We start from the raw sequence: 14,902 nt of genomic DNA on the forward strand, positions 1-14,902 counted from the left end.
GCTGTCACTGTGACAGCTACTAGAGTCTTGTTTAACCCTTCAAGGTAAGGAAATGTTTTATCTTGTGGGGTTAAACCTACTGGACCACTGTGGAGCGACAAATTTTTGTTTTTTGCCTAGGGCGGCAAAAATCCTTGCACCGGTCCTGAATAAGGGATTAAAACAGCTGTAAGTACCATCATTGTACTAGGTAGGGAACATGTGAGGCTTTCCTTTTATACTATATAAACAGCAGTTTGAACATAAATAATTACTCATTGTCCAATAATGTGTATTTGCAGTTATTTTCTCATTATCAGGTGGTTGTATTTTCACCAAATGGTTATTTATAAATGTTTTCTGTGTTTATTTGCTCATAGTTTCTTTTTTAGTTAGCTTACATTGTATTTCTAATTGGTATTTTTTCTTATCTTGGTTAACCCTTTCCATTCTTTAGTATTCCCCAAAGAAGTTAAGCTTTATACTGAGTCACAAGCAACAAAAAAAGAAAGGTGTATTCACCATATTACATGTCAACTGCCATTATTGGATGTTTATTCAGTGTTTCAACTCTGTATTCTCTGATGGGATTGCTAAACAAATTGTCATCAAGACCCCTTTGTGTTTGGTGTCGTATGAGTGTCAGGATTCTGTTACGTGTTTGTACTATATCTGGCCACGGTTTATCTTTTGGATAAACTGCTCTACATAGTTGGTTAGAAATATATTTCAACATCCGGAAATTCCAACCCCCCCCCCCCCCCCTTTGGTTTAAAATAACATAGAAACGAAATGTAACTATTTTCCCATATCCCTCATTTTATTTGAGTCATAGTGCAAAGGACTTCCTATTAATAATGTTGGTTATATAGTAATTATTCTCTGAAAATATATGTTTAATGCATATATTTTTACCAAATCTAGTATTATTCTAGCAATTTTCTTTAATGCCGATTAAATGGGCATTCTAAAATGCTGTTTTCATCGATACATTTAAAAGAGCACTGTAGCGTTAGGAATACTTATCTGAATTCCTAACACTACAGCCCTGTTGCCCTTTATCAATTAGGTCCCCCTGTGTAAAAAAAAATAATAAAAAAAACAAATTAAAATAAAACAAATTACTCACCTTTTCTCCAGCGACGAGTCCACATTGGTGATGTCGCAATATACTACTCGGGTTGCGTCATCCTGGAGGTGTACCTACAGGATGACGAGCCAATCCATTGCTCCACATAGATGAGCATTGGGGAACTAAGGCCGTGATATGTCTAGGTACTTTATTCTGCTAAACAGACACATTTCCTCATTTTATGTTTGGTACTTTTTGCTTTTAGGTACTCGGCTTGAACCAACATTGACCACATCCTTGTAACTGAGGGAAACATGTTTTTGAGCAAATTTGCAGTATGCTTTAAGTTAGTCAATTTCCTATAAGGGTATTATGTTTCATTTTTCTAATGTATTGTATAAATAATTATGCCCCATGTATTGTAATAATTATACACGCCCCATTCTCAAACGTTCTATGTGTAGCCTATATAAACTGTAAGCTTACCCTTATTAAACCGAAGTAGCTATTGCTTCCCCAATTCAAGGCTATGGTCTATCAAGTCTGAAAAAGGAGCAAATGTCTGAAGCAAGAATAGGAGCCCCAACACTAAGATTCTGCCAGGGAGAATTATTGAATGTTACGTTATGAGGGTCAGGAAGTAAGAGTCCTAACTCTCACACCCAGAGGGCTTGGCAGCATGGCTTAAAGCCATTCTTCCAAGCCCTCTAATTTAGGAGCTAAAGGGTTTTGAGGGGTAGGAGTGTTTAAGTTTTGATACTATAGCTGTGTTTCACTCTAGTAAACCTTACTTTATTTTCTTTAAATATCTTTATTGTAGTTTAATTTAGAAATGAATTAAGGATTATATATTTTACCTCCTTTAAAATAGTTACTGCTGTTTAAGTGCTCATTAATATCAAAAGGAAACAGTATAACTTGACAGTATATTCTGTTATAATATACTATTCATTAGTGCCGTTTACACTTTATGTCCAAGTCTTAAGTGTGTGAATTATTTTGCATTGTCTACAATAATGTCTCCAAGATCAGCATACATAATATTGGTGAAAAGGGACACCTCTGTTGGGTTTGATTTCCTAAAGTAATGAATTCCATTTATTCTTACTCTACTTGTTAATTTTGCTTATGTTGGGGTGCTTAAAGGAGATCATTTGTTCAAAGACATTCAAGACAAGCATATAACGAACGGGTCATGAGATCAAAAGTTTACATCATGCATAAACTGCAAATTTATCTAAAAAAAAAAAACATTAAACGTTATAATTTATCTTTATCTTTAACAAAAGCAGCATAGACATAAAATTGTCAAGATGTCTACAGGCTGAAACCAAGATATAATTATAGCATTGACAGGAAAAAAATACAAAACATACATAGAGCAGTATTGTTTACACCCACCACAAGACTGTGTATACTGCAGTCACAAGGTATAAATGAGAAGGAGGCATAGCACTAAATAGCTGTATCCATTCTTCTAATTGTCTTCAATCAACTCTTGTAAAACAAAAATAATAAAACCCCAATGTGCAGACCTTTCAAATACCAATATTTAATGAAGAAATATGCTTTAAAAATCTCAATAAAAATGTGCATATCACCCCCGATGTAAGTGGAACATCTGGATCCAGGCTTCTGCAATAAAAATATATAAATGAACAATCAGGTTGAGAGGTTGTATCATTTAACCCCTGAGGAACTCTGGATGCACAGGAAAAATTGCATAGGGGTGTTTATGTTTATTTTATTTTATGCAGTTTTCTTTTTTTTTTAATGAGTAGCTATTTTAATATTTGCTGAACACATTCCATTTGGAGTGATTCTATAGGCTGGTCACTTCATTTACTGGTCGTCTGTAGATTGCAGGTGCCTCGATCCTGATGTTCTTACATGGTGGTGATATGCAGTTTTATTGAGATGTTGTAAGTGCAATTCTTTATTGGTTGTAGCAGAGATCCTATACCCCGACTTGGTATCTCCACTGAATGCTCCTCGAAGCTAGAAGAAGCGGTGATCAGTGATTATAACTTTCCCCCAGTAACTAGACCACACATAGTTCTGGGAGTACAACTGATTTTCATTCCACAGGCTTGTCTTTTATACTCATTAGGTCTCCATTGTATACACACAGTGCCCGTCCAGGTGCCTCTGTGTCCGGGACATAATTGAGTCGCTGACCGCTAAACTAATTATTTCCTGGATACAAAGTGCCTAACATAAAAACACTCCCCAAAATAAGACACACAGGAACCCCACATATCATACATCCTTGGATAGCTCTTGTCTGAGCACTCAAGTTGGCAAAATAGCGACCGGATCCATAAAGAATTGTTGAAACACCACCAGGGTAAAGTTTTGACCGGCTGTAAATTGGCTTATGCCGGTCAAATATCGGGAGCTCCTGTGGCCAAATAAAAGGGGGCTCCCCCTGGTTCTCTAGCAGCGATTGTTCCAATAAGTCTGTAGTACCTTCCCTCCATATAGCGCTCTCGTGGCAGGTCGGTAAGATGGGTAAAACAGGGGCTCAAGGGGACCAGCGAACCACATGATCAAGCAACCGTATAGAGTTCCATGAGGTTTTCGGCCAAGTCTTGCTGGGGTAGCCAAACTGCTCCCAAAGAGAGTAGAAGGAAAGGTAGTGAACCAGAGGAACAGTGAATAAGTCTTTTGGGGAAACAGTAAGGGTACAAGGACATGGTCTGCCACACAGGTGTTTGAAAGATCTGCACAATGTGGTTTTATTTGTATTTACCAGGGTTGATTGAAAAAAATTTGAAGATTGGATATAGTTATTTGGTGATACGCCTCCTACTCATTTATACCTTGTGAGCGCAATATTCACAAGCTTGTGGTGTGGGATAAACAATATTGCTCTATATATGCTTTGTATTTTTTTCTGTGGATTCTATATTTGTTTTTGCATTTGAACATCAGATGAGCCTTTTTATTCTATAGAAATATGGTTTATAGTGTAATTTCACTATATCCTCTATATCTATTTCCACTGGCACATGAGTGTTAGAATGTTGTTTTTAATGAAGCCAATATACTCATGTTTTGACAACCAGTCTCTCATGAAATGTTTGCATGCAATCTATGCTGAGATGATAAAAAATAATTGATTGTGTTGAGTTATAAAGTCAAGTGTTTTATTTCTTTTCATTTGTCGTTTTTAAGAGTTACTTGCTATCTGTAGATAAACCTATTTGAAAATAATGTAAACGATGAATCGTGGGTTGTCGAACTTCTCCCACTAACATGTTTTTATAAAACAACTACCATAAGTCTTTGCCCATCTATTGCAGTCAAATAAATGTGAGAGTTATTGTACATTCCATCTGGGGAGTTGGATTTATCAAAATTGCATTATAGCACAAGTTGGTAGGAATTCAGAGTGATTTCTGAAATTCAAGTCAAAATAGCTGAACTAAAAACCGATTAGGAGAATTTTTTTTCTTTTATTTTGGACCAAAATTTGACATTTCCTTTGAATGCACTTTGAAATCTTAAGAAATGACCTTTTGCAAAGTACCGTATAACAATTAAAATATCGTTGGACCGTTTAAGAGTACAAAGTCAATCGTACATATTCTTTGTAATTAGAGTTCATATTAGAACAGTTTTAGCATGCTATTTACTTATGTTGATATGTCATATGATGTATATTTTCACTATTAACACTTACACATTTGTTTTGATATACTGTTACACTCTATATGTGATTGTTTAATACAACTACATTGTTAGAATTGGGACATTTTGATTTTTGTTTTTCCACCCTGTTTTATTTTTTATTTGTATTCAAATTTACCGTTTGTTTGTAATTTTAATTTGTTAAATTTGAAAACAAATTCAATAAAAAATATTTGACTAGAATGTAAAAATATCATATCATGTGTGCTTATTTAAATACTGCCTGCATAGCACTTTATAATTATGGTGTAAAAATAATTTTCCTTGAATCACTGTGCGTAATGAAGGGTTTTAATCTATTTTTGTGTTTAGGTGATGCATATGATAATTAAAGATTTTAGGACTACACAGGCAATTTAATGCCAATAAAAAGTATTACTCTAGGTACGGTATTTTAACAGAGTCTCCTGTGATCAAGGCAGTGGCCGAAACGTTGGGATATTTCTGTCTCCAGCTCTAGGTCACTCAGGGGCGGACTGACCACTCGGGCAGATCGGTCATGGACCGAGGGCCCGAGGCAGTCAGGGGCCCGGCTGCCTTAACAGTCATACTCTCTCTGGCTGGGGAGTTCAGAGATCTCCGCAGCCAGAGAGGCACAATTTAACATGATGTGTGTTCCCCCTCACCTACTGAGACCTGGCAGCAATCCTGCTCTTGCCAGGTCTCCTCCATCCTCTCTGCGCGGAGCTCCGTGTGAGGGGAGGAGGCGGAGCCCAGGAGAGGGGAAGTGACATCACTTCCTGCCTCCTCCTCTCCTCTCTTCCTGCAGAATATACTGAGTGAGCAGCCTGGCAGAGTCAGCAGGTATGTAAATCAACCATCTCCCCCTCCACCTCAGCACCCATCTCCCTCAGCCCCATGCCCCCTCCACCCACCTCAGCACCCACTTCATCTCCCATGCCCCCTCCACCTCAGCCCCATGCCCCCTCCACCCACCTCAGCACCCACTTCATCTCCCATGCCCCCTCCACCTCAGCCCCATGCCCCCTCCACCCACCTCAGCACCCACTTCATCTCCCATGCCCCCTCCACCTCAGCCCCATGCCCCCTCCACCCACCTCAGCACCCACTTCATCTCCCATGCCCCCTCCACCTCAGCCCCATGCCCCCTCCACCCACCTCAGCACCCACTTCATTTCCCATGCCCCCTCCACCCACCTCAGCACCCACTTCATCTCCCATGCCACCTCAGCCCCATGCCCCCTCCACCCACCTCAGCACCCACTTCATCTCCCATGCCCCCTCCACCTCAGCCCCATGCCCCCTCCACCTCAGCACCCACTTCATCTCCCATGCCCCCTCCACCTCAGCCCCATGCCCCCTCCACCCACCTCAGCACCCACTTCATCTCCCATGCCCCCTCCACCTCAGCCCCATGCCCCTCCACCTCAGCACCCACTTCAGCCCTATGCCCCTCTCCAACTCAGCACCCACCTTAGCCCCATGCCCCCTCCACCCACTTCAGCACCCATCTCCTGCTTCACTCACCTCATCTCATCTCCCATGCCCCCCTCTACCTCAGCACCCATTCCCCTCCACCTTCACTCACCTCTGCCCCCATCTACCCCAGCACCCACTTCATCTCCAATGCCCCCCTCCACCTCAGCACCCACCTCAGCCCCATGTCCCGCTCCACCTCAGCACCAATCTCCCTTAGGTCCCACCTGGGCCCCATGCCCACCTCAGCACCCATCTCCCCCATCACCCACCTCAGCCCTAATGCCCTGTTCACCCATCTCAACCCCTATCCATCCCTACACCCATCACAGCCCTCACTGGACCCACTACAGCCCCTATACCTTCCTGCACCCAGTATACCACCTATCACTCTTCCATTCTCTACAGTCACTATCTCCCCATGCACCTACTACGGTCCCTATGCCCCATTGCACCTACTAGAGCCCATATCTCCACACGCACACACTGCAGCTACTATCCACACACACAGCCTTAAACGGACACTCCAGGCACCCAGACCACTTCTGCCCATTGGAGTGGTCTGGTTGCCAACTCCCACTACCCTTAACCTTGCAAGTGTAATTATTGCAGTTTTCATAATCTGCAATATTTACCTTGAAGGGTTAAGTCCTCAGCCACTAGAGGACACTTCCGTGTTCATAGAACACGAAAAGTGTGCTATAACATAGCTGGACGTCCTCACGCTATGTGAGGACCTCCAGCGTTGCTGAAATCCCCATTTGAAAGCTTTCCTATGAGGAGGTCTAATGTGCGTGCGCGGCATTGCCGCGCATGCGCATTAGGTCTCCCTGGCCGTGCATGCTCAATAGGAGCGTGGGCAGATCCTGACCAGGAGCCGAGGGTCATCGGCGCTGGATACAGGTAAGTCATTGAAGGGGTTTTAACCCCTTCAGCAACATGGGATGGGGGGTGGGAGGGAGAGGGGACCTGCAGTGCCAGGAAATCGGTTTGTTTTCTTGGCACTGGAGAGTCCCTTTAATATCTATTATCCATACAAACACACATTACAGCCCTAGTAAACCCCAGACGCCTACTACAGCCCCTACCACACACACTGCAACACAACCAGCTGTCTCAACTCACATACTGCACTGCAAACAGACTCATTCACACACTTAAAATCACCAAAAGCCTCACTGTATGCACACAATCCCACAAGCAGCATCCCCACACATGGAAAACAACATGCAGCCTCCCTACACAAAGCCTCCCTACAGTTATTACAAGCAGCATTCCTACTATTGCAATACTGCATACAGCCTCCTTACACACTCACACACACACACCATAATTACAACCATCTATATAGCACAAACATATTCTGCAGTGCAGTACAATAGGTAAAAGGCAAAACATTTTACACAACACGTTGACATACAGGAACACATCACAAGCAGCATCCCACACACTGAACCCCACAAGTCACCTACAAACGTTTGCAGGCTACTTGTATGGACTTGTATGACTGAAAACAAATGTGGGGGATGCTGCTTGTGATGTCACCAGCAAACACAGGGGAAAAAAACTTTGCACCAGAACAGGGCCCTTGGTCTCCTATTGCCCGAGGGCCCTGTGAGTTGTCAGTCCGCCCCTGAGGTCACTATACAGTTTCTGGAGGTAACCTTGTTTCATTTTATTTATGTGGATTAAGGTGTACATACTTTGCCCTTTATCTTTATTGCACTTTTGATTGTACACTTATGATGTGATATATTCTATCTAATTGAATACATAGTTTTGCATGAAATGGTGTGCTGTGGGTTTCTTCTATTTGCATGTATAATCTTGATATGGTAACAAGGTTTTTGACCCATTTTAGCTTTAAATAGTGCATGTTTATAATTCAGGGTATTACCTACCTACCTAACCTATATAACACTATATTTCTTATATGTATATTAACAGTTTCTACTAATTTTTGAATAAGTGAATGTTTCTTAACAGTTGGTAATCATTGACAAAGATTTTAACATTTGGACTTTACAGACCTATTCAAAAAATGTGGTGAATATTAATTGACATGAGTGTTGCTGACATCTTCCTCTATTCACAAACATTAAAAAGTATTTGCTAGTCCCTACGCATATTGCCACATGACCTGCATAGTGAACAAAGATTGCAGTTACAAACATAGGGTTATACTCAAAATACTAAACTGTAATTAAAGGGACACTATAGACACTATATCCGCTTCATCTCATTGAACTGTTTATAGAGTCTGGTACCATCATGTCAATCAATATTAAAATAGTTTTTCATTTTTTTATGTTTTAATTCTAAACGATAGTCCAACCAGGGAAATCAATTTTGAGTTGAGTGAAAAACTCAGAGAATGTGCTGCGGTCATTCAGCTTAATTTTTGGGGGGTTAGTTTGTAGTTCTGCACTTATTTGACCTAGTTTTATACATTTAGATCTAGTTTTATACATTTAGATCTAGTTTTATGCATTTTAATAATGGTTATGATTCATATATATTGTATATGTAATACATTTGATGGCAAATAAAAAATACAATAAAAATATCTTCTTCAGCAAGTCATATACGATTGGATTAATGTATTAATCAAATATTTTTAAAGCTGTATTTCTAAATGCGAGTTATCCACCTTTGAGTTTAAACATTTGTTTTCAGAAGATAAATTGTCTATATTTATTTTTGTTAGTCAAGCAAATGAGAGAATTCCACCCATGTAAATATCTTCTTTAACCACGAGAGGAGGAAAACCACATAGGAAATAATTTCTGCATTTGCAACTAACAGGCATCTAATCTCCATACACGATTTGCATGAAAATACCAACGTCTTTAATACAAATTAGGCCCTGGGCAGAGAGATGCACAGCTGCAATCCTAGCAGTAGATGAGAGCTGATCACAAAGACTCTTTTGAGAACAGAGAAAAATCTTGCTGAAATGCTTACCTGGCATTACACTGACCTACTAAACAGACAAAGTGTCTATATATTCCTAATAGATTATAGATAATAGCATGTCTGTTTCAGAGGAATTAAAGGGACACTCTACTACCCAAATAATGGGGGGGGAAAAAATCACTTTTTAATAGATAGACCCCAAATGAAAAAAATCACGCATTTAATGATGCATCATTTTATTGGGATATATCTAAAAACAGTTTGCAAAATCTGCAGTTCTCTTGTTTGCTGCCTTTGCAAGTCCTCCCATTCTAACCCCGCCTAGACTTTCTGTGGCTGTCTGTAACGGAGCTCCGTGTACTCCGACCGAGTACCCTCCGTTGATGGATGCTCCTAGCGCTCTCAGAGGACTCCAAGCACTGCAGACGACACCACAACCACCGCAGGCTCCACAACCGCCGTAGCTTAACTGGAGCCGCGCCGTCTTCCTTCCACCCTGGATCGGCTTCTGTCCTCCAGGACCGTGTGGGGAAGACCTCTCCTCCAGGAGAGCGTATCCGGAACAAGCTCTTACAAGAGCTAAGTGATTAAGAGCTCAGGGGAATATGCAGCGCATAGCAATCCCCAGTGTGATATAGCAGTTCCCTCCAATAACGAGACACGGCTACGTATTGAGGGTCAGAAGAGGTCTGAGGTCTGGAACACCCAGCCTGGCTTTTATTGAGGTTACATGCAAATAGGACACTCCCAGGGGGAGGCATAAAATCACCAATCACACATCTGGTGCAGCCCACACATTCCCTCCCCTCAGATAAACAGTTAAACCAATTATTACATACAAAAAAATACAGTTTTTACACACACACTGTAACTTTAAAACCATACATTCAATTTCAATAAAAGTTGCATATTCAGACTCAGCATACATCAAACATAAACCCTTCCAAAAATCAGCCAAATCCCTCCAGTGGATCAAAAGTTAGCTGGAAGTCCTTTATGACCGACCGCAAGCACAATTTCCTGCCCAAAACAGTTCCATAGATTTGGGCTGTGCGGTCGGTCAATTTCATGCGAAAAAACGACTAAGTCCCATTTCGAACGGGACTTAGTCTCTGGAGCTGCAAGTTCCGTATGGGAGAAGGTAAGGGTCAGCGGTGTTCGGCAAAATGTGTAGCCGATTTCAGTTCCACAGAATCTTTAGCATACACCGCTGACCGCATTCGAGGAAACCAAGATGGCCGCCGCCACGTGCAATTGACCGGCAGTAACCTCACAGCCTGGGAGGTAAATTGCCTGCACACTTTAACTTCTGGGTGGTCCGCCTGTGTGGTACTTGGTTCAGTAAGCCCTATTTACTGAACCAAGTGGGGGAAAGCCAGGGGCAAGTTATTTTACCGGTCTGGGGACATAGTCTTAAAGGGGCATTGTTCACCAAAGTCACAATATGTCCCCAGACGGTTCTTAAAGGGCCATACACACCCAATAAATGTTAATAAGTTTTCAGGGGCACAATCTTCCAGGGGCCATAGTCATGAGGCAGGAGGCTGGCAAACATGCTTCTCCACAATCCAGGGAAGCAGGGCAATTTCTCATTTAAAGGGCCAGTTACAAATAGCGATTTGTAACACTGTCCAATTATAGACTTTCCAATACAGCACAATAAGACATCTTTGAATTGCAAGGTAGGTTCTCTGAGCAGTTGCTGCCTCTTGAGGTTTAGCTCCACTGAGCTAACTAAACCAGGAAGTAACAGCCAGGGGGTGTAACCAGGTTCATTTATAAAAGTGTACATTTCTATTGAAATCTACACTTTTTCAAAATAAAAAAAAAAAAGTGGATGAACTCTTCTCACATAAAGCATTTTAGTAAGTCTGGAGTGTTGTTTTTTTTGTGTTTTTTTAAAAATATAAATAGGAAGTTTCTTTATCTGAGAGCTTCTGCAGTATAATGAACAGAAATGTTGAATGTTGGAGTGTGTATACTTTTGGGGCTCAGTGATATGTTAATAAATAAGATTATTGCCCACGGTGCTATATGGTCTAGGCCAGCCCTGACTGTTTTGCAAATCCTACATCTATAACACCTTTAATTACAACTCTTGTTGCAAGTCTCCCTTACAGAATACCTTTTCTACTGCAGACCCCTCTGGTAGCAACAGAAGTGCCCCTCTTATCTCTAAGACAGCAAGGATAATTACACATGATCTTCTTTGGCTCCAGGTGAGGGTATTCCTGTGTTTACTTTCTGCTCCAGTAACTGAGAATCTCACACAAATCCTAGAAAAGAACAAACCACAAAGTTCACTTTCTAAAACAACATTCCTTTAAAAAAAAATAAAAAAAATAAAGGATACTTATCTGGGATATTTAACAATGTGTCCATTTAACAATGTGCTCTAAATAACAGATGAATTGAAAATGATATAGATTTCATCCATAAATACAGTGACCTCCACTTATATTGGCACCCTTGGTAAATATGATTAAATAACGCTGTGAACATTTTTATTTTTTGCTTAACCTTTCAATCTCTTTTTTTTTTTTTAAATACACAAAAATGTTGCTCTTGTGGATATTAAACAATTCCCAGATTTTACTAGTAACATGACGTAAAGTCATGATTTTATTAAAGACACGGAGGCTCATATTATGCATAACTCTTTCTTTATTTCCTCAGCAGCAAAGATAGAGGAATATAAATATTGTCAAAATGAAAGAAAAAACTGTTCAGGCATAACAGGCAGCCAATCACATAACAGAGGAAGTAGCTATATAAGTCCTGTGTCTCCCACAATCCCCCTCTTTCTTGCGAAAACCGAAGACCAGGTAAGATAACGATGTCCCACTTGATCCAAACATGAAACGGGAAACAATGCGAAAACTTCAAGCTAAAAAAGATAGAAAAATATGGTAATTTCCAAACTCAAAACTGTAGACTTACCAAACATAATCGTGAGGAGCCATACATAAAAAACTGGATTCTGAAATAGAAAATATATAAAAATTAGGACCCAGTATAAAAACGTTCAAGATCATCCAAAACATGATAAAAAATACATGATATAAATACACAAAATAAATACAAACCTAATTGAAAAACATACCTGAAAAGCACCGAAGCATCTCCTTTCCCAAAACCCACACCGGGACAGTGGGCGGGAATAATACTCGCCTCCGTGTCTTTAATAAAATCATGACTTTACGTCATGTTACTAGTAAAATCTGGGAATTTTATTAAAGACACGGAGGCTCATATTATGCAAGTTCAAAGCTGTGCCACTACTCGAGATGCGATGTGTTCAATTGGTCTGAAATAGAAATCTCGAAAGGTCGATTCTCTGGACCAGTCCGCCGCTCGCATAATGTCTTCTAGACGACATCCGACTGAGGATGCTTTCGAAGCCATCGCGCCCCGCACAGAATGAGGCGTAAAAACAGAGGTGTCTATACCTGCAGAAGATAGTAGCCAACGCACCCAACGTGCCAGAGTAGGTGTCGAAACTGGCCGGTGAGGTGACTTAAAAGATAAGAACAAATCATGCAGATCAGCGGAGCGAAGGGAACGTGTAGCATCCAGATAAACTTTGACGCAATCCACTGGGCAGAGTGCCGGACAACCAGAAAACCTCGGGTAAGTAAACGACTTGGATGCAGATTTCGTCCTCCTGGATATGTCAAAAGTAACGCCTTCTGGGGTGAATGCAACGGCGTCCCAATCCAGGGCCCTGACGTCAGAGACCCTCTTGCAAGAGATCAAACAGAGTAACATCACCAGCTTGGATGACAAACGTTTTAAAGTCAATTCTTGGTTAGGGTACCATGATGAGAGGAACTGCAACATCACGTTGACATCCCAAAATGCAGAGAAACGAGGCCGAGGAGGACGGGCAAGGCGAATACCCTTGAGAAGGCGACATACAAAAGGATGTCTGCCGACAGGGGAACCATCCAAACCCTTGTGTCCGGCCGAAATAGCCGAGCGGGATAGGTTGATCGTGCGGTACGCCTTGCCCGAGTCAAACAGGAACGTGAGGAACTCCAGGATCAAATGTAGAGGGGCAGATACGGGATCCACTGCCCGTTCCATGCACCAACCAGACCACGATCTCCATGAAGTTCGATAAGCTGTTCGTGTGCCTGGGGCCCAGGCGTTATCGAGGAGCAGGAGAGTTGTCTGCGGAACGTCTGAGACAACCCAAGGTCCCCTGAAAGGAACCATGCTATCAGGGGCAACTGGTGTTGTATCACCAGGTCGTGTGAGTTCCCATCCGGATCCAGAAGGAGGTCCTGGAAGACTGGTATCAACCGAGGGAAATCTATTGACAACTCCATCAAGCGAGGGAACCATGGTCGAGATCTCCAGAGAGGGGTGACCAACGCCACACGACAATCGTGGCGAACCAGTTTCGAGATCGTGCGTGCGATCATGTTGAACGGGGGAAAGGCGTACAGGTGACCCTGCGGCCAGTCTTGGAGAAAGGCATCCGTCGCCACCGCCGCCGGGTCCGGCCTCCAACTGTAGAACTTCGGCAGTTGAGTGTTCAGCCGAGATGCGAACAGATCCATCTGGAATTTTCCCCACAACATGTCCAGGCCCTGGAACACTGAAGCGTGTAAATGCCAGTCGCCAGAGTCTCTTAAGTGTCTGGAATTCCAATCCGCTCCCGAATTGTCCAGACCCGGAATGTGTTCCGCCGTCACCGAGACGTTGTTGTAGAGGCAGAACTGCCAGAAATCTTTCGCTAGAATCGCCAACATTTTGGACTTCGTGCCGCCCAGGTGATTTATGTAACGGACCGCCAACACGTTGTCCATCTTGAGCAGAACGCAGCAATTCGCCCGCCCTGGGGTAAGGCTGCGGATCGCGAATGCCCCTGCCAGAAGTTCCAAGCAGTTGATGTGTAACGACTTCTCCACGTTGGACCATCTGCCTCCTGTGGAAACGTCTCCACAACGAGCGCCCCAGCCGTGCAAGCTGGCATCGGACTCTATCACTACGTCCGGGACGGAGCCGAAAATGGCTCTCCCGTTCCACGCCTCCATGTGTGCCAACCACCATTCTAACTCGTCTCTGGACTCCGCGTCCAAGCGTATCCGGGATTCGTAGGAGTGGCCCAGTCGAAGGTGTGAACCTTTGAGCCGTTGGAGGGCTCTGTAATGTAGTGGGCCCGGGAAGATCGCCTGAATAGAGGCTGCGAGGAGGCCAATAATTCTCGCCAATTGTCTTACTGACAAGTCCGAGACACGAAGAGCCCTCCGGATTTCCTTCCGAATGGCCTTCATCTTGGAATCCGGTAGAAATAAAAACTGTTGGACGGAATCCACTTTGAAGCCCAGGAATTCTATCGACTGGGCGGGGGTCAGGACCGATTTGTCCCAATTGATCAGAAATCCCAAACCTTGTAAAAGGTCGGTCGTCCATTCTAAGTGTAGTAGGAGGTCCGCCCTTGACTGGGACAAGATCAGAATGTCGTCCAGGTAAATAATGAGGCGGACCCCTCAGGTTCGGAGGAATGCCACCACCGGCTTCAAGAGCTTGGTGAAGCACCAAGGAGCCGAAGAGAGACCGAAAGGCAGGCAGGTGAAGCGCCATCGTCGGCCATGCCAAGTGAAATGCAGGTAGTCCCTGCAGTCTGCAGCAATGGGAACCGTGAAGTAAGCGTCCTTCAGGTCCAGTTTGGCCAGCCAGTCCGACTGGCGTAGAAGGTCTCTGAGGCAGTGTATGCCTTCCATCTGGAAATGTTGGTAACGCAGGAAAGCATTGAGAGGGTGAAGATTTATCACGGGGCGAACTCCGCCCCCTTTC

The 14,902-nt window shown here is 42.8% G+C and overlaps 1 protein-coding gene across 1 annotated transcript in view; it reads left to right on the forward strand.

Moving 5' to 3' along the window:
• The first annotated feature begins 544 nt into the window (after nucleotides 1–544).
• The window catches only part of AP4B1 (adaptor related protein complex 4 subunit beta 1), a 210,929-nt gene continuing 196,571 nt past the window's right edge, over nucleotides 545–14,902 (forward strand). The window contains exon 1 of the mRNA XM_063450089.1: nucleotides 545–549. The gene's annotated coding sequence lies outside the window, so the exon portion shown is untranslated. The remainder of the gene's footprint in view (nucleotides 550–14,902) is intronic.

This window comes from Pelobates fuscus, chromosome 1 (assembly GCF_036172605.1).
Source record: "Pelobates fuscus isolate aPelFus1 chromosome 1, aPelFus1.pri, whole genome shotgun sequence".
In the NCBI taxonomy this organism is placed as follows: Eukaryota; Metazoa; Chordata; class Amphibia; order Anura; family Pelobatidae; genus Pelobates; species Pelobates fuscus.